This window comes from Panicum virgatum, chromosome 9K (assembly GCF_016808335.1).
Source record: "Panicum virgatum strain AP13 chromosome 9K, P.virgatum_v5, whole genome shotgun sequence".
Lineage (NCBI taxonomy): Eukaryota > Viridiplantae > Streptophyta > Magnoliopsida > Poales > Poaceae > Panicum > Panicum virgatum.
In genome coordinates, this window is record NC_053144.1 from 39,166,712 (window position 1) to 39,187,650 (window position 20,939).

Below are 20,939 nucleotides of genomic sequence, written 5' to 3' on the forward strand. Positions count from 1 at the left end.
TGAGGCTAGAGCTGATTGGACCAGAAACTCACCGAAAATCACTCCTGGTGCATCCTCTGCTTCTTCAGCATACACATGGTTCACCTTTACCTTGCCGAAGGACTGCTGCTGGCTCCTAGCTGGTGCTGTACGGTTGGCTCCCATCGGCTTCTTTGGTCCTTGAACAGAGTTGGAGAAAATAGAAGGGGCGAGCTGATTGAGATACAAATAGTTGGCCTTGTAGTGTCCGACTTCGCGGCAGTGGAAACAGGTCTTCACATTGGTCACTTGACTTCCACTAGTCGGTTGGGTGCGGAAGGTATTCTGGGTCTTCATAACAGGAGTTGACTGGGCTAGCTTCTGGAAAGAACCGGGGTGCGTTTTGAATGAGAAGGCACCCTGGCTCCTCTGGCCTGAGTGAGCCGGATACTGAGTCCTCTGAAACTTCTCCATCTGCTGGGGCTTCTTGCTTTCAAACCGTCATTTGCGCTCACTGAGTTCTGACTTCATATTTATCTCAGTGGTGATAGCCCTGTCGATCATGGCATTAAAGTCACTGTGGGTGGTGACTTTAACCAAGGTCCTGATTTCAGGGTTAAGCCCACCAAGAAAAGCTTCTTGCTTCTTTTTGTTATCATTGATATCCTCTGGTGCATAAGGAAACAACTCCGTGAACTTATGAAGATACTCCGTCACATTCATACCACCTTGACGAAGCTTTCTGAACTCATCCCTCTTGAGCTTCATAACACTGCTGGGAATGTGATGTTCTCTAAAGATCTTGACAAAGTCAGCCCATACCATCTCGTTAGCGTTTTCATTTATTTCCCTGTAACTCTGCCACCAAGCAAGGGCTGGTCCCCTTAACTGCTGTACTGCAAGCAAAACCTTGTCTCTGTCATCTGCATGGACCACTTCGAGCTTCATTTCAATCTCTCGCAGCCAATCATCTGCCTCAATAGGGTTATCAGATCCTCCAAACTTAGGTGGCTGCAAGTGGTTGAAATCTGCAATCCTGCTGCCATTGCCATTATGATGCATTGCAGGTCTATTGTTGCCAAGATTGCCTTGAGCTTGAGCTGTGAGAGTGGTCACAATAACTTGAAGGAGTTGGTTCTGCTGCTGCAGTATGGCTGCCAGATCAATTGGTGCTGGGGCACGGGGAGGTGGCGCCGGTAGGTGTCCATTTTCTGGTGCTTCTGGGGCTACATTCAGAGGGGCCTGGTTTCTCGGGTTGACCTCGTCAGCGTCTTCCTGAGCATGGAGTCCCTGGACTCGGCTCGAACAACAGGACATCTACGGTCAAGGAGGGATAAGGTAAGATTAGGTGGCTCTCCTAGTTTATTACTGGGGTAGATTTGTATATATATAATAGCACATAACACAAACAAATCATTCAAGCACCACACAAGCATTCATTCAAACAAGCAGGGATACATGCCACGACGGATTACAATAACATGGCTCGACTTTTAAGGGTCGGCCAGGACGACTCGACTACTGAACCCTACAACACGGTCTTCGGGGTCACTGTTTCCGGGATCTCGGGGAGACGCGGGTGGTGTGGTAGGCACTGATTCACCAATCCTCCTGCGTGGTTGGGACAAGGGATATAGCGGAATTCCCTCTAAGATTGGCGGTTCCGCGGCAGTCCTGGGATGGCGTTCCTTATGCTTGGCACAGTCCACTAAGTAAACACCCCTAAGGAGCTTACTATGGCGATCTGCCTGCTCCCTAAGGTTCTCTTCGGCCACGGCAAGGCGGCTTTCAGCTTCGGCTGCTCAGGCTTCTGCCTGGGCTACGTCCAGTTTAGCCCTACGCCAACGGGACTCCGCTCCCTCAGCACGCTGGATTAAATCTCTCACATGCTGATGCAGTTGGTCGCACAAATCGTCGAGGCTAAGCAAATAGCCAGACATAGCGACAACTGTGGGGTTCTTCTCTGTCCCTGCGGGGCTTTCCAGGTTGCGGATCCTCACTGCCCAAGCAGTACGGCTATGATCCAACAGTAGAAAATACTTCATGGGAGTGGAACCCAAGTGCCATTCAAACATCTGGCATAGGTACCGCAGTGCCTTGCGAGCTGCAAATTGAATGGTGTCAGGCATACGGGCTCCAGTGGCGGTGACGCTCCAGGGTTGCATCTCCAAGTACTTATCACTAGCGCCAATATGGATGGTGACCTCACAGCTTTCGGTGCCATGCTCCATGAACTCGCGACCCTCGTACTCCGGTCATTCCGGAATACCAAGTCACACCGTGGCAGCATAAAGCACCCTGGGGAATCCATCTTCGTTGATGCAGTAGGTGGTGGTCCAGTCATCCGCCATTTGACTTACAAAGGTAGGGTTAGCCTAATAAGGATAAAGTTTTAAGGAGTAATAGGGTTTCAAGGATTGACCATCCTAGGGATCCTACGGTCATCGTTACTACTGGTGCATATCCTACAGCCAAGCATGGCTCTGATACCACCTGAAGCACCCCGACACGAAGATCAAGGCTAAACCATGTATTATTTACCCAATTAAGTCTATGGCACAATACATGTTACATCAAGTGGAGTCCAGAGTCATATAGAGCTTTATTTAACACGTACATGAGGAGTAAAGTGACAACACAAAGCTACACAGAACAACCATAGGATAACAACTAGCATAACGACAAGCAGGACTAGCTCTTCATCCATCACGGCTCCACTCGAAAAGCTTGGGTGCGGACACAATCTACTCGCAGTCTTCCGGCACAAAGTCAGGATCCTCTGGAGAAAATCAACAGGGGTGAGTATAAAAGTACTCAGCAAGCTCCACCTCGCCCTACAGGAGGGGAATGACATGCATGATACACATTAAGCACAATGCATTAGCAATGCAACTCATGGTATGCAACTCTTCCCGACACAACCCACAGTAGGTAGCTCACTAGTTGTCAGGACCACACCGTAGCCTGTCCATACCGTGGACACGGACCATTCGAATGGATTATACACTCTGCAGAGGTCGTACACTGTACCCACATGCTCGACTGCCCAAATGGACAACCGACATAACCGACACCTAGCCGTGGTCACGCCCCAGCCCGGCCGCACAAACCCTCGGGCCCTGACCCCAATGGTCTATACCCGTAAACCATCCCTGCGACCGTCAGGCTAACCAGTGGGATTAGGCTAAGTCCGGCCCATACCGGAACCTGTGGTCGTACTAAAGTAAGCTAGGTGAGATGTCAAAACAACTCGGTCCTTATGGTTCACCAGGGCAGCAACCATCCTTCAACATGTCAACTCGAGCCTACCACCACGATAGCACTCACCTACCAATCTACCACCACGGTAGCGCCGGCTCCAGTATACCCAGCTGCCCTAGCCTCAGCCAAAACCCTTCATATCCTAGTCTCAACTCTGGATATGCATAACTACTCATATGCATGTATGAGCATACTCAATCACTCAAGTCTGGTATATGTAATCGATCCTAAACCAAGGCTACAACTAGACGTCCTCAAATGGATGCGACCGCTCATGTAGGGGTCGATGAAACTTGCCTTCGCTTACGTACGCGTCGGTGGTGGTGGCTTCCTGCTCGCGGTACGGGTCTTCTGGCTCCGGCTCGCTGTACTGGCCTTCGTACTCCTTGGCAGGCTCCTCCTCGATCACTCCATGATCTATGGGCGAAAACGGCACAATCGGCAAACAAACACAAGCAAGCTATAAAATAAGCTCAAATGGAGATGAAAATAGGAGGAATAGATAGTATATGATTTGAGAAGAGTTTAGGAAAAAGAGTTACGTGAAAAGAAGTTGATATGAAGGAGATATTGAGTTTACAGTATTGGTTGGTGTTTAATTCCGATTATAGAATGGTTTGGATTAAGTGCTCACGGCCTGGTGGGTGTTTTGGGCCTTTATTAGTATTGCGGAGTTAATGGTCGGGGAGCTGCCTGCCATCTCACCTTAGCGCGGAACAACTCGAGGAGGAGGGTCAACTGTTGGAGCTTCGTCTTGTGAGTGAGCTGGGCTCGTGAGGAATGGTTCAGCTAGTGGAGCAAAGCGGCTCGGTGTGCTTGGGCTGATGATGGGGCTCGTCAAGGCCTCGCTCCTTTTATAGGCGAGGAGAGCAGCAGCGGCGTCGCACAGGGACGGGCGACGGCGTGGGCTGCGGTAGCTCGTCGTCAACGCGAACAGTGACAGTGCTGAAGGCGCGAGCGTCGAGGCGGCTAAGCCGGCGAGGACGCTGCAGTGGCGTAGGCGAGGTGGGGACGCGGAGATGGGCAGCACGGCGTGGTGCCGACGGCAGTGCGCGGTCCCGTCGTGGGACCGGTGTGTCGCGCGTGCGCGAGCGAGAGCGAGCACGGGTGAGCACGGCAGGGAGGGTGCGTCGGCTTCTTTTATAGATGAGGTGAGGTGGTTCGCGCGGCGGAGAAAAAATCTCGGCCGGCACTGTGCGCGACGACCCCGATTTATGGCGAGGTGGGTGCCGCCATATTTGCATGACGGGTTATTTAATATTGTGAGCACTCTTGCCGGCTTCCAGGAAATGGAGTGAGTGTTGCCATGACGGGTCATTTCAAGGTCAATGGTGTGGGTACTCTGTGGCTTCCAGGGGATGATGAAGTTATGGCGCAGGAGGTAGGCGCTGTCATGATTGTCTGGGAATTATGGCATGGTACTGTGACTCGAGAGGCTTCTATGGAAAGAGACGAGATGATTTTTGTCAAAGGTGCAAGCATGTGTATGCTTGTTACTGACGGAAACGAATGTACTATTGCAAGGCAAGAGTATAAAATAGTTTGCCTAGTAGTTATGTAATACTTCATATAACGTTAGTATTATTTTACGTTACTAGTTTAATTGCAACATAAGTTTTATTTTAGTGATTGTTGGAAATTGAGGTGGCCCTAATACCCACTAAGTTGAGGATCTACCCCTATGACACACCAACTCACTTCAGAGTCGGTCAGCTTCTAGTCACTTAGTGTACCGGGTCCTTTTGACGGCAGAGCCGCCTTTTGCTTCCGGGAGGCAGAGCCTACCAACAGATGAAGCTGGCTCCCGGGTGACAGAGCCAACCTTCGATGGATCACAACTTTATACACTAAGTACTTAAGTTTAACCGAGAGACTAACACTTATAAAGACACTTACCTTATTGGAGAAACAAAGTTACAAAGGAACACACACCTTTAAGTGGCTAGCCTAGTACTCACCTTTCTAGCCCTACCACAACTCATCTACCTTGCTCATGGATGGATGCCATGGCAAGGAGGGGGGCTCTATTTATAGGTCAAGGGAAGCCATGGTATTAGGACAAGTGTCCCCCTTCTAGAGAATTCCAAAATATTTTAACATTTTCAAAATTTTACTTATTACTAATTCTAGAGTACTCCATGGAAAATATCTCACTCTTGATTAGTGGAGAATGTTCTAGAGGGTTGTCTTGCATTTCTTTCAATAATGATGAAAACTGGGATGTTACATGTCGTCACCAGAAGTAGTTGCTAAACCCAGAGCTAGCTCTTCCATCACCAAAGCCGAAAGCGCATCCGCCAAAGAGGAGTCACCACCGCCGGCCATGCCGACGCTAGATCAGGGACCCCGAAGCCGCACACGAGAAAGCCGAGACGTATGGCTAGGCGCCGAGAAGAAACGAGACCGCCATGCATCTGCGCTACTGCCAAGGGCGGCACAACCTCCACTGCGGCAGGACAGCTATAGCCGTGATGAAGACAGGCGCATTCCGATATCATGCAGCCCCTCGACCCGACCGCCACAGGAGCACGCAGGTCCGGCCAAGATCCGGCGGCCACCAGCACCACCGGCCAGGAAGAAGACAGCGGCGACCAAGAGCCGCTGCCACCGCTACTGGCCACAACCCGGCCGCCAACGCCATGGCGGCACCAAGCAGCTATCCGGTCCGGATCAGAGTAGCAGCCACAAACGGATCCGGTCCCAGAGGCACCCATGCTGGAGAACGAAAGCAGCCACGCATCCACATCGGTGCATCAGGGGGTCCCCTCGCGTGACGGCTTCGCCATAAAGTATCCACGCTCGGCTGCCCGCCAGATCCGCACGCGAGCGACCAAATCCGCCGGAGAGCTTCCCGCCGTCACCATCCCAGGGGTCAACCGGACTTCCGGTGGCACCCTCCGGCAGCGGCGAGGTGGGGTGGAAGATAGATCGATTTGTCATGGTGAGAGAAGATAGTGACACGTGGTTGCATTTTCTTGTAGAGGTGGTAGAGAGGAGCATCGAGTAGTACGTCATCGTGGGGCAGGGCAGGCGGCGCAGCAGCTACTACTCAATGATGCCAGGCTGCATGCTAGGCGCCCTTAAGCTTCGCATGGGAGCCGACCTGGCGCGGCAACGCAGCGAGGCGTGCTGACCACCGTACTGTCGGTTTTTTACCATCACGTCTACCTATGGATACCCTTAGGTAGATGAATGATCGTGGGAGTACACTGAGATCAAGAACACGATGGTGCAGGCAACACAAGGGTTTAGACAGGTTCGGGCCGCACAGATGTGTAATACCCTACATCCTGTTGGGTGGTGTGTATTGCCTTGAATGTAGGTGGGTGCGTATGAGCTGGTTATGGAGCATTCTCTACCCCTGGAGGGGTCCTTGCCTACACTTATATAGGCTGGGGAGGCAAGGGTATAAGGAAACCCTAGATCGGTACTAGTCTAAGAGTCTGCACCGAGTACTACTTAGGTGATTTCTTTCTATACCGACTAGTTCTAAGTCTATCGACTAGTTACATTGTCGACCAAGTACAAGACAAGTCTTATCTCGTATCACGTACTTAATCGTGCCACGTCAGGTATCCTATGGCCTCGGGTCTGACATGTACGCTGATGCCGTTTGAGTTTGAGGCAATGCTAGCGATGAGCGGGTGGGCACAGCACAGGCCCGTGGTGCTGTTGTGATGGTGGACCGCCAACAACAACGTGGTTTTTTTGGTTTGTTTTTAAATTGGTCTTTAGGGGTAGGTGACCCCCTCACCTGCCCCTACAAATCTATTTCTAGGGGCGGGTGATGTGTGACCCGCCTCTAGAAATGGATCTATAGGGACGGGTGAGGGAGTCACCCGCTCCGTCACCCGGCCCGTGAAATGAATTTGTAGGGATGGGTGAGGGGGTGACCCGACCCTAGAAATATGTTTTCAGGGGCGGGTAATGTACCCTCCCTTACAAACAACTATTTTTAGTTGCGAAAAGCAGGGGCGGGTGGGCCATCCGCCCCTAAAAATGTCTTTTTACCCACCCCTACAAACTATTTTTTTAGTAGTGTGTTAAGTTGGAGGAGGTTTCACATTCTTTTAAGTGGGGGGAACAAGATCTTGAATCTTTAAGATGAGAAGTAGAATGCTTCCTTGTCTTCATTGAGTCATCCCCAAATAATTATAAGTGCTGCTTACATGGATTCAAGGAACTCTAATATTTGTAAAGAAACAGATATGCTGCAAAGAAGTTAGTAGTTTTTGTAGTGCTTTACATCTATAGTAGGTTCTATCTGTGATTGAAGTCAGTATTGTAATGTTATCACGCATAGGGATACAACACTCAACTGAGCTTTATCCTTTTGTCTCAGTGGTGCGAAGCCACATAACTTTGTATAAATGAAATAATATTTTGTATGAAGTTAGTAGTGTCTTTGTATGACTAACTCTATTTACTGGAGTAACTTTGTATAAATTTCTTGAATCTGAAATATATTTGGTTATGTGCTTGCTTGGTTAATGTGGCTACTATTGACAGTCCTTAAGTGCCAAATTTGGCCGTCAACTAGACTCAATAATAAAGGAAAACTATACACCTTACTTGCATATTTGTATCACTAACCTTGCTCCACAGTTGTTTTCGATTTTTATACAGTTCAGATGAGCAAGAGTAGAATAAGATGAAAACACGCAGCAGATGCCACACAACTATGTAGAATATCGCATCTGGCATCACACACTTACAAGGAAGGCCCATCTGGCAGAGCAAATAGGCGCGCCACACAATATGCATACAAGGAAAGAGATCATGGCCCACATATCAGCCTGCCAGAAGAGGATAAGGACGAGTGGCCACCAGGTGGGGCCGGCCGACCCCTAGGGTCGACCGAACCTGGCCGGCCTCCCGTCCAGGTGCATTTCGAGGAGGTGTCACGGCCAAGGCACCTGATCACCTTCTATATGTGTAGATGGCGGGAACCGACGTCCACTAGTATAAATAGGCCTCTTTCTCTCTCTCTCTCTCTCTCTCACTCACACACACACCATTTCATTCCAGGCTCTCTCTTGCTCTCTTAGCTAGGTAGTGGAGCTAGGCTAGTTCTTCTTTAGCGAAGTGAGTCGTCCTCGGGTTTGTTGAGCAATCCTCAGCTCCTGGTATGGCTTTGTATTTGACTTGTCATCTTTCTATTCATAACATAGAGTTGTGCCATAGTTGCTTTACTATCTTGATAGTTTATCAATCCATGCTTTGCTTAGTTCATTCATGAGTTGTGCTACGGATTTGGTTAGGCCAGATGATCCGAGTACGGATAGAAGTTTGTTGTGCTTTCGGGCTTGCTCTAGCGTTTTACTTTCCATCCGAAGGGTGGGAGACCCGGGGACGCTAGGGTAGTGACTTCATACATGAGTGTGGTGCTCGGGTATTGTGGCAGAACCACCCAAAACTACTGGGCCTGGGTGCACTGATCTTTGTTGCTAAGCAACTCTGACCCAAATCGGCACGTACCGGTAGTTCCTCGAGTGAAGCCTCGATTAAAGCCACGCTATTCCAGGATCAGTAGACAACACTCACACGAAGGTGAGCCCAGAGATTACAACAAAGAACATTTCATACATCTCAGAGTGATTGCAGCGGAAAGGAAATTTATTACAAACCAGGTTCAGAGTAGTAAAGTACTACAGAGTTCCAAACTACACAAATTATTCAAGTCTCATTATTCAGCGGAAGCATTAAAAGATAACTAGCGAAATAACGTAATGCATCGATAAAGCCCGTACGAAAACGTCACTCAGCGGGAGGGTGATCAGCACCAGCTGAAGGGCCATCCCACTCAACAGACCAACCCAGAGGCAAGGTACATGGCCAAGTAAGACTCACGAACAGATCTTCAAAGTTAGTACCTGAAAAACAGTGCCACAAGCAAGGCTGAGTATACTAATACTCAGCAAGACTGACCCGTCTCCGGATATACCATAGTCCGATAACTAGACATGCAAGGCTTTTTGGTTGGTGGGGTTGTTTTGCCAAAAACGCCACTAAGAGTTGATCCTTATTTTCAGATTTTATTTAGCCATCTTCCAGTTGGATTAACCGTTCTAAGTTTGCATCTAACTCTATACAAACATGGTAGAGCAACCATTTAATCAACCAGCAGTATTATCATCATCATGTTCCACTTGTTACTCTGTGTGACCGAAAACATTAAGCAATCTCATGCCGTGAGAGGCGGACGATTCTGAATCGAATTTCAACCTGGCCAGGGGAACCTAGACCACACGCATGGGGATCGACTTCGCTCCCGCCCACGCTACAGTTCCCCTTTCTTTCCAGTCCGTGGATCCGGCATACCCTCCCCGACTACAGAGCCCGACGTCTCTGCACCCATACGTCGCGACAAAAAATATAAACCCTACTTCTACCAGGAGGGTGCGAGATTGTTCCACTCGTCGGTCCAATCAGGTACTTAAGCTTACCGATTACCATATTTCTCGGTATGTGGCTAGTACTTTCAAATGCTTAACGAAATGAGCCACACACCGCGACCTTAGCCATTTTTTACTACACCAGCGGGGTATCACAACTACACAACCCCACCCGTTGTCCTTATATTTCAGCAGGAATTAAAGTCAGTCAAATTCCTATTTGCTCGCGAGAGGCAGGAAACCACTCGACTTCTACCGTACCTAATTAGCATGGCAACTAGTCGGTAAAAAGATATCCGGTATCAAACATAGGTACATAGGGATCATGCATTTAAGGTTTTCGATCAACGCCTAGAAAACTTAAATGCAGAAAGAAACTATTACAACACATTATAAATAGCTAAATGAATAATAACTCGGAAAAATAAGGTATAATGCACCGGGGCTTGCCTTGTTGGGCACTGTCAGGCAGAAAAGACTCTGGGGCTTGGCCCAGGTCTTGAGACAAGTTAGCACAATTCAAATTGACCTCCTGATCCACACGAGAGTCCGCGGGCACCAATTCGTAGTCCTCGTCTGCGAGATTAACCGTTTCTATATGCAATGCAAGATTATGAGTTATTCATGAATAATGATTTCTTTCCTTCACGATAAAGTTGTAGTTCAACAAAAAATAATTTAGTGAGGATTTCAACATTTCATTTCATGGGCTGTCATTTATAGAGTAGTAATCACAACTATGTTTTTTTCATGAATGAGTGGGGGTTTGGTTTTCATTTTCAAATTTAAAACATAGCATGCTTTCATTATTTCATAACAACAACTTTACTCATGAGCTAGTGATGGAAAAATTAAAGTAACTCAGATCCAAACTTTATCATCTATGGTATAAATTTCAGCATCTAACCATAAAGCAATTACCACAACTATTCATGTAAGTAGATTACTCTAGTTATTTCACCTTTTTTTCACAGAATGTTTAACATGGGTTCTGGTGCTACAAATTTTACGAAAACATCTACAAAGCATCTACTCAGTACTGAAATTTTCCCATATTTTATTCACTTAACCAGAAGAGGTGACAAAAATAACAAAATCAGCGAGCTATTAACTAAGATTAAATCTACAGAGAGTTACACTAGGGATATGATTCACAAATTTTTACCAGAGCCTAGTCATGAGATAAACATACTCCAAAAAAATTATCAAGCTTTATATTCACCAGATAAATTAGTTATGCTTTTAACTTAACAAGAGTTAGCATAATTTTCTCAAAGTTCATTTGACAAGTAATGCATGTGATCTTTCTATTATAGACAGAAAATCCTCTAAACAAGAACATGTCCAAAAATCATGATCAGATACGGCCTAGTTCACTCAGCACAAAAATGGTAAAACTAACCCTGAGATGCTAAGCATGAATTTTAAACTAAAGAAAAACTCAGTAACTGCATCTCAAAATTTTTAGTCAGGATCAAAGAACTAAAAAGAGACTTCATAAATAAATATAGTTTTTTCTGAGCATAATAAATATATATGATGAATTAAGTTGATTAAACAAGCATAAATCATGCTATATAGTAAATGAACTCTAATAAATCTGAAATTTATGGATTAACAGGGTTTCAGTTTCACATTCATGCAGTAGAAATTCCAGAGCAAGTTCATGTATATATTTTCCAGTATTAAATTGAGAAAGCCAACAACAGATTAGAGAATCTTGATTGTTCCAACATGATAACTATTTTGGTTGGGTGTCATATTTTTACTGTGATCTTAATATTCAATTATTGATAACATATTAAAAAATAAAGGTCATTTGTTGAGTGGAACTTCCTGAACATGCATAGTTTGATTTGCTTATTCTTTTTCCTAGATTAAATTTGGTAGAGTTTCTGCAGATTTGATTGTTACAAAACTTGTAGATCGTGTTACAAGGATTCCAAATCAGTTGAGTTTACATTTTTACGATTTTTCTATGATTTGTTTTGCATTTTAGAAGTTCACTGCCATACACTGTAATTCTTGCAGACACACCCTTAAGAGAAAAAAAGAAATTACAACCGGGTCCTTCGCCGGCCTTCTCCGCCGTGGCATCTTGCCGGTGGTGTTCTGCTAGGCAGGGCTTACCGGGGCTGCCACGGGGAGGCGCGTGGGAGAGTAGAGATCGAGGAACACCTACCCTTGTAGCCGTTCGGGTGGAAGAAGGTCGGAGGTGAGCTCGCCGGCGCTAATGGCGGAGAGGATGTTCGGGTCGCCGGCATTGTAGGCGAAGAAGGGCTCGGGGTGGAGGAACGTGGCGCGCACGAGCACCGCGAGAGCGTGAGGATGCTCCTAGGGTAGCTCTCGTGCATGCTCTCCCTCTGGGCTGGCCGGTCCGCGGTGAGCCCGAGCTCGCCGGCGGCGACGCAGAAGGGGAACGGCGTCGGGAAAGGGTTTGGCTTCGATTCCGCGCGCGTGGAGCTCAACTGGAAGGTGGAGAAGCTTCTGGGGTGGTTGGATGGAGCAATGCAGGGCTAGATCTTGCCGGCCATGGCGGACGGCGGGAGGAGGAAGAAGGAGGAGAAGCCGCGCAACGGCGGGGCTCCAGGGCTACTTATAGGCCAGAGAGCACCTGGGCGAGGGGAGTGGCGTCTGAGGGCGGTTGATTTGGTCCTGGGCGACTTGACGGCGAACGGGCGGAGCGGGCAGCGGCGCTGCACATGGTGGGGCGTCGTGTCGGCTCGGGAGAGCGTCTGGGACGCGTGTGAGCGTGGGGAGGTGCCAAGTGGCGGGCCAGGTGGCGCTGGAGGGGTTCCCCGGGTCCACTTGGCCGTGGACGCGCCATGGACGAGGTCCACCGGCGGCGTACGGCGAGCGGCGGGCAAAACAGAGCAAGCCGTGAGGAGAGAGATGGAGGTGAGGGCATATCTGCGATTTCTGAAAATCCAGAGACCTCTCGGTAAACTAAAAATATCTCATACTTAGAGGGCTCAAATGAAAAAGTGTTGAATACCAATTTTGCATAACTTTTCAAGATCTACAACTTTTGTGTTATGCAAATTTTCATTTGAAACTCACATTTTGAACTATTTGTAAATTTTCAAACTTGCACAAAAGGGGTTTGGTTTTATTATGTTTTTGATTGATTTTTGGCTGAAGTTCAATTAAGCACATGTCAATTGAAGTACCTCTCATGAGCCAACTAAACTTTTGTGCACATTTTTGAATTGAAAATTTGAGTAGCTTTTCACTCTTTTTCTTTCTCCTTTAATTTCTTTTGTATACTTTGACTTTTATTTGACCCACTCTTTGAATTAATTTCCCACAATTTTTTCTTTTAAGTTTAAATGGGGTACAGTGATTGTATTTAAGTGTACTGACACCTGAGGTGTCACAGGTATGCGAAATCTTTCGGATATGACCGTGCTCCACGGTGCGACTGGGTTTGACGGTAGGTGGTGATAGCCCCGTCTGTCCGTCGTAATAGTTGTGTTGTGATTAGTGCACTCCCTGACGTTCGGGTTCGGTGTAGGAGTTCATGTAAAGAGGTAACGGGACTGGATGTACTTTAGCATGGGACCTTCTCCCTGCTATCCCATTTTCCTAGCACCTGCAGCCCTAACCATGTCCTAACATGACCTCAGCTTTGGATAGAAGCACCAGGACACATAACCTAGCCTAAGCTCCAGCTGACTTAACATAGGGTAGGGTAGATTAGTTCGTTCTTTTGTTCTTTCTCTCTTTTATTCCTTTCTCCTTAGGTGTGGTTGTGTGCTGTGTCGTATTACACTTCTTATTTCTTTATCATGGCTTACCCTTGTTAGAGCTCTGCCTATTGCTTGTGGCATAATGTAATGATTAATGTTAAGTATAATACCTTTGCCACTGCCATTCTTTGGGAAAATATAAATCACGATACCCTTACTCTCCAGGTGAAATGCTATAACGGTATATCTGTGTGCTTGCGGATCCTTCTGTAATCGTATACCAGGAGAGTGGCATTTCTTGGTGCAGTTGCTAGGGATAGGCTTAACACCCCCATTCCTAGTGATTACATTAAGAAATACCAACATGCATTTCTGGCATCATTACCGGGAACACAAAAACCTGGTAAGAAATGCCAACAGCTACTCATGGTAAGATTAGGTTTTATTTTTTTAATCCATTTGAATTGTGACATTAAACCATCAGTCGGTAATATCTCCATATAGTGGTGGACGGTTGGTCGGTAAAATCTTGTTGGCGGGCAAAAACTTATCCCGACAGCACTTTTACTGATAAATAGTTAGTGTCGGCGTAACTTTATGCTGATCGATGGTCAGTTGCTATAGCGATTTATAGCGACTAAAATGTAGTCGCTATATTGTGGTTGTGGTATAGTATTTCTCCATGCTTGATCCAAACATAACCAAACCATCTAAGACAAAGAAGCTGAATTTCACCGACAACGCTACAAAAAGAACTGGGTTCAGAACGGGGACAGAAACAACAAATTCTTCGAGCAGCAAATCATCAAAAGAGCAAGAAAAATAGAATAGTTTTCCTTCTCAATGACCAGAGCCAACCTCTAACCACTCATGGCTAAATTTCAGCCTATTTTACGCACTACTTTTCCAACCTCTTCTCAGAAACCCACCAACCCAACCCCAAACTCCAACCAACCAGTAGCATCCCTGAACCCCCCATCTTGCAGACTTCACCAATTCGATCCAAGACAAAGCAGAAATTTGGAGCATCCTAAACAGCATGAGAGACAATGCTGCCCAAGGACCTGATGACCTTAATGCAGCTTTCTACAAAGCCTCATGCAAATGGATTGGAGATGACATCGTTGACCTCGTACAGAAATTCTGCAAAATAGGAAACATCTCACTTGAGCTCAAGCAAACTTACATTGCTTTAATACCAAAAAAGAGCAACCCTGATTCACCCAAAGATTTTAGACCAATCAGTCTTTGCAATGTCATTTAAAAAATAATTTCCAAGTCCCTTGCTAACAGAATTAAAATCCATTTGCCATCCAACATCCACTCTTCACAGGCGGCCTTTATTCCTGGCAGACACATAGCTTCTAATATCATCATTGCTCAAGAAATAGCTCACTCAGTCTCACTAAAAACATGGAAAAGCGAGGGGTTCATGCTAAAAATAGACTTAGCCAAAGACAGATTAGAGTGGAATTTCATCACAAATGCCATGCATTCTTTAGGCTTTGCTGACTCCTTCATTAATCTCACTCAAGCCTGTTTCTCATCACCTCAATTTTCAGTACTAGTAAACAACACTCCAGGCCCTTTTTTCCAATCACAACGGGGGTTAGATAGGGTTGTCCTCTATCACCCTACAGCAAACCATGGCACAACAACTACTTTCTGGTATATCTCTTGGTCAAGACTGCGCAGCCATTCACTCTGCACTTTTTGCGGATGATCTCATTATTCTTGGTAAAGCTGAGCCCCAAGGAGCTGCAACATTTTACAATATTCTCCAACATTTCTGCTGCAGCTCAGGCCAGTTCCCCTAATTGGCAAAATCTTCAATTAACTTCAGCAAAAATGTCACTGAAAACATTAAAGACAATATCCTATCCATTTTTCTTGTCCAACAAATGTAAACAGACACAAAACACTTAGGACACCCCTTATATTTTCCCATCAAGATAGGACCCAAGCTTACAAATTTCTCATTAATAAATTAAGAACAAAACTTACTGGCCTCAAAGCCAACAAACTCAACCATGCAGGTCGTCTCTCTTATATTCATTCTGTAGTCAATTCTATCACTATTTACTACATGCAAAACATTCTTTTCCCCAAAAAAAAGTTCATTAAGAAAATCAGTTCTATTTTTAGCAATTTCTGGTGGCAAGGAATTCAAGAGGAAAACCCATCCAAACCCTTCCATTTCAGAGCCTGGAAAGATATATGTAAAGCCAAAAGTCAAGGAGGCCTTGGTATAAGAGACCTACACACGATAAACAAAAGCCTCATTATCCATTCAGCATGGATGATTGCAACGAGTAAAGATCTTTTCCTCACCTCCATCCTCATTCTCCCCCCAAGGATCAATCCTTTGCCAGTTAGAGAACTTCTGACCAATGACTCCACTGAATGGAACACCCATCTAATACACCAAATCTTCTCCGAGCCAGTACACATGCTATTATCTAAACTCCAATAATAATCTCCCTCGAACCTGACATTGTCTACTAGAAACTCTCTCCTAAAGGCATTTGCACTACAAAAATGGCCTCCAGGTCCTCACGCGATCCAATTCAAACTTAACTCACAATCAAGGATAAAAAAGATTAACCCCTGCAGCTATTCAAATTCTCAAAAACATCTGGGCGCATAAATTTACCCCGCCTCCCCGTCTCTCGCTCGCCGTCCTGCTCGCGCCGACGCCGCCCCTCTCGCGCCGCCCTCGGTCCTTGCGTCCGTCTCGCCCAACGCGAACCGGCAGTTCCCCGCCTCCCCGTCCCTCGCCCTCCCCGTCTCGCCCGCCGACGCCGCCGCTCCCGCGTCGCCCTCGGCCCTCGCGTCCGTCTCGCCCGCCGACGCCGCCGCCACGCCCTCGCGGCCCTCGCTGCCCTCGCCTCCCCGTCGCGCTGCCGGCCTCCGCCAGCTCGGCGCCGCCAACTCGCGCGCCTCCTCCGCGAACTCCACGACACCGACCCGCGGGCCTCAGCCGGTAGCGCGCGACATCGAGCCGGCGCGCCCCTACTCGGGTGGCACCCCTCCTCGGACATCGAGGGGCCGCCGAGCCGCTCGACTCCGGCGCCAGCTCGACGCCGTGGGTGAACGAGAACGCCGCTCCGCTCTGGCGTCACTGCGCCCCACTGTGGCGTCCCCGACGTGCCTCCACACCGAGTAGGTGAGTTCCTCTTGCAGTTCGTGTTGGAGAGTTCGAACAATCGATTGACATCTCAGCTCTGATTGTATGCAAATGTTGAATGTTTTTTTTTCATTCGGGGAAATCGAGCTCACCCCCCCTTTTTTCAGTTTCTAATCCTACCTGATCTAGGCCGATTCCTTCCTGTCATGCTCCAAAACACATGGCAGTTGCAAACCTTTGGGGTTGGGTGATCACCATTATTGGGGGTAATGCAGTGGCTGAGGCTAGGCAGCGGTAATCGGGTACATCATGTCCTTGCAGAGCTTACTAACGGTAGAGGTGCTAACCACACATAATCATCAGGATGATGAGGCGTCTGACTTGGTTAAGGTTTCATCTAGGTGATAAATATGCAGCAGAAATTTCACGAACCATCTCTGTGAGCTTTGGTATCCAGGATTCACAAATACGTTCCAGCTCCAACATTAATTTTTCTGTATGCTCCATATTTCAACAACCAGGCTATTGTAACATGAAATTTTTTATGCCCAGTTGACTACTAAAATCTTAAATTTGGCTTATTATTGGCCCCCCTCCTCGGACATCTCGGGGCCGCCGAGCCGCGCGACTCCGGCCGCAGCTCGACGCCGCGGCTCAACGAGAACGACGCCGTCACGCCGCACCGCTCTGGCGTCACTACACACCACTGTACTGATTGCACTCCTTGCTAGGTTTCGATTTGCGTCTCCGGATCCCCCTGCGACCCTCCCCCATCTCTTATGGCATGTCTCATACCCTTCTTTTTCCTTCTTGCTAGATTTTGATTTGGGTAAAATCAGTTGTATGCTGCCTAAGTTAGCCTGACTGATGTACGAATCAGTGTCATATTTGACACTACAAGTTTCAGCTTATCTACATGGGCGTGGCTTGGGTCACATGTGAAATCTGGCTTCATAGGGTGTGCCACTATTTTTGTTGGATTTAGTTTTGCTCATAGAAAGGGTTTCTTTTTATAGAAAATCTATTATTCTTAAATTCGAAAGAGAAGTGGATTAATGGGATCATATTGGGAAAACCAATTGTCTTGTCATCTCTCTTTGGGTGTGAGGACAAGAAGATGAACTTAAAGTCAGCGGGCAGCAGCATGTTTGGTTGTACAGGAGATGCATGATGTTTGGTTGTTAGCTCATCTATAATGATTGATATGTAGTTATTGACTAATTATTTCTTCTCACCGTGATTTCAGAATGCTGTTGTGATCCTTATCCATTAGTTGTGATGCTAATCTGCATATTTTGAATTTGTTGGATGAATCTTCAAACTACATTGCATAAATTTTAACTGAGATTTTTCAATGCAGATCTGTGTTGTTGCTGTTGCTGTGGCCAGCTTGCTTAATACAACTCTTGTGAACCTAACACTTCGTCTGAATAGTGCTTAGCGTGATTCTAGGTAACTATTTGTCTGATTATCAGAATATTTGATATGATGATTTGCCCAGTATATGTGTTGCCAAAAGAAGGGATTTCTACCGTCCATTCGCTGGTATTGATCACTCTCTCACGTCTTGTTTCTTTCGTTTCCACTAACCAGGCTGAGGACTTTGAGGATACGAGATTACTGACCAAGCTTATAGTTCATTGCTTGTGAGTTGTCTGCTAAAAGGTATGTGATGCCCTTTCTTCTCTGCTTCTACCATCAATTCTCAGAAAATGTGTTTCTGTGATGTTCTATTGAACTATCATGTTTGATTGGAGCTAACTTGCCAGTCGGTATCTAAGGCATCTGTCTCTCCGTAGAGAATGTCCTTCGGAACTGCATCGCCAAGCTATCACCAGGCGAGTTCCGTGATTTTGCTGTCTTCTTTCCATGTCCCTGGCTAAACTGATTTAAAATTAGCAGGAACTGCTAAATCTCCCACCAAAATCTGGTACTTGTGCGTTGACAATTTTCTCTGCTGAGCTGTCTGCCTTCTAAACAAATCTCCCTATTACTGAATATTCTGTGAGTACCTGATGGTTAATATGATTTCTGTGTAGTCTTATCATCTGGGAGGGGCGGGAGCTCTAATAATGCAGGGTCGATGTGTTGTTTCAATTTTACTGATGCCACGCTTTCTCTGCATTCTTTATTTATCTGTTGTTTCCTCTTATTAGTTGTACTTATTTCAGGGCAAGACTTGGCTCCATTGGGTTAAGCAACCAGTGCCATGACATTATCAGTATGATAAAGATTTTTTACATGCAATTATACAAACATCTGAATTATGGTTGGGAATATTATTTTTGGACCACATTGGAGACCGAAGTCACTAAATTGTATAGGTAATCTTAAAGCGTTGATGTTAGAAGCATTCATTCAGGGTCCATGCCGATCCTACAGCCACACACAAAAGTTGAGAGTTTGAGATCTCACCCCATGCTGAAGAATAGTATCTATTTTACAAAGATTCCTACGTTTGTATTTACAAATAATATTGTTCTGTTGCAGAATTCTAGAAACGACAAGAACAACAACTTAGCCACAAGAGTGGGAGATTGCTTCAACCAACATTTTTTTATTTTACCATTGATATCATTTGAGCTCAGTTCTTCTTTGCATCTTGCGCCCTTGCCATTTAGTATGTACACATAATTTTTTCAGCACCCACTTAACTGATGGATTTCAGCAGTCGCAGTAGTCTATTTCCCTTCTGAAATTTGCTATGCAAGCTTACCTAACTTAGGAAGACCAACAAGCTTCATTTCTTTGAATTGCATTCACTCCAAAAGTATTTCAATTATTTTGTTTCCAAATAATTTTGAAGTCGAACACTTCTGTACTGCAGGTGGAGCAATGAAGGCGCTATTGCCACCGGCTTTGTTCAACAGCACAGTTAAATTCAGAGAGTGGTGAATGGAAGTCCTTCGGATAAATTTTTTGTTTGTGCTCCAGTTTCTTAAAATAGTTGCATGGCTTAAGTTTTCAGGCCTCCATTGCATAGTAAAACAACTTAAATGAGATAAGTGATGCTCTGGAAGTAGAGTACCTGACTACCTATTAACGAGTGATGAAATAATCGAGATAAATTTGTATAGGATTACCGGAATGGTATTGGATTCCGAATCCCTTATTAATTTTGTATTACAGCAGCCTCAAGATAAATATGTTTAACTAAATGAGTGATGAAATAATCTGAGAATTTTATTTTGTTTCTACTGGTCTCAGGTAATTGAAAGCAGTGGGAGGAACTAGATGAAGTCAAGAGAACCTATATACGTCTGGAGGGTCAAAACAAGATAGAATTCGACCTCGTGCATTTTGGTACATTCTGTTTTTGTCATTCGCTTTGTTTGCCATGTGCATGATTTTTGTCAGGCTCGCTGAAAAATTTGGACGCTTTTGTCGGAAATAGTTTTACTTCTCATAGACTAATTTGACTAACTTAATGTGTTACAGCATATTGAAGATTAATTGAAATAGTTTGGAGTGTTGGGTGTTAAATTGTGTGTGTTTTTCGATCCTTGTTTACTATAAATGCAATCAACTTATAAAAAAAATATTACCCATAGCAACGCACGGGCATTCAACTAGTATTACAATAAACTCTCACAGGTATAGGAAGACTCTCTCAATGCACCTATCTTGCAAAGGGACCCAGAAGAGCTCACTCTTCAGGAAAATCACAATTGGACATGCTTCACAGATGCTGCCATCACGCCTGACTATCTTTAGGTGGGCCACATAACCAGAGAAACAGGAATAGGAATTTCCCTTCATTTTGCAAGGACAGAAGAGATGCCACGCACCTCACTCGAAATTCAAGCTGCAGCTGAGGCAGAATTAGTCATCCAAGCTGAACTCCAAGCAATTCAACTTGCCACAACTATCCTACAGTTTCTGCAGGCCACGGATGTCCTGTTATGTACAGGCTCACAGCTGTCTGCAACCTTCATCCACCAGTGTCAAACACATCTCCTGGAGGCTACGACCGCTTATTTCAAAAATACATAGGAACACTTTGAATACCATCTGTACCTTCAAGAAAATTAGCAGGAGCTCCAACTCTAGAGCACATGTTTTAGCTACTACAAAGTTGGCCATTAACACTGGCCTTGGGGACGATCTATCCCTCACTTTCTCTTGTGCTCATCAAAATGATGGATGCACCCACATACAACGCATCCGAGATTGTCCAGCAGGCCCCCTGTCGACTGATCAACATTACTTGTACTGTTGATTATTAATAAAGTTTGGGCATTTCATAAAAAAAATATAGTAGTTGGGCATAAAACTACTATTGAATAAATGACTGTGGATGGTTTTTGATGACGAGTAATCATTCTCATTCTTACAGAATTTGCATGGACAACGAAAGAAACTGTCATACTTGTGTTTCTTGGCCGCATCTATGAATTCATGCATACCATCAATGAACTCCATTGAACGTCGGTTGGCATTGTCCATCCATTGCCGACTCATCTGAGTTCACAATTCATTTATATACATCATTTAATTGTAAAAATGATT

The 20,939-nt window shown here is 45.8% G+C and overlaps 1 long non-coding RNA gene across 5 annotated transcripts; it reads left to right on the top strand.

The window, feature by feature from the left end:
* The first annotated feature begins 15,968 nt into the window (after positions 1-15,968).
* On the top strand, positions 15,969-20,683 carry LOC120651353. 5 transcript variants are annotated; one of them, XR_005666139.1, is made up of 5 exons: positions 15,969-16,469; positions 17,791-17,882; positions 18,024-19,520; positions 19,638-19,733; positions 20,025-20,683. It is a non-coding gene; the product is annotated as an uncharacterized LOC120651353 (long non-coding RNA). The 5 variants fall into 5 exon arrangements; XR_005666138.1 differs by having other exon boundaries at positions 15,974-16,469; positions 18,024-18,434; positions 18,602-19,733; XR_005666137.1 differs by having other exon boundaries at positions 15,974-16,469; positions 18,024-18,095; positions 18,200-19,733.
* Positions 20,684-20,939: the final 256 nt, after the last annotated feature.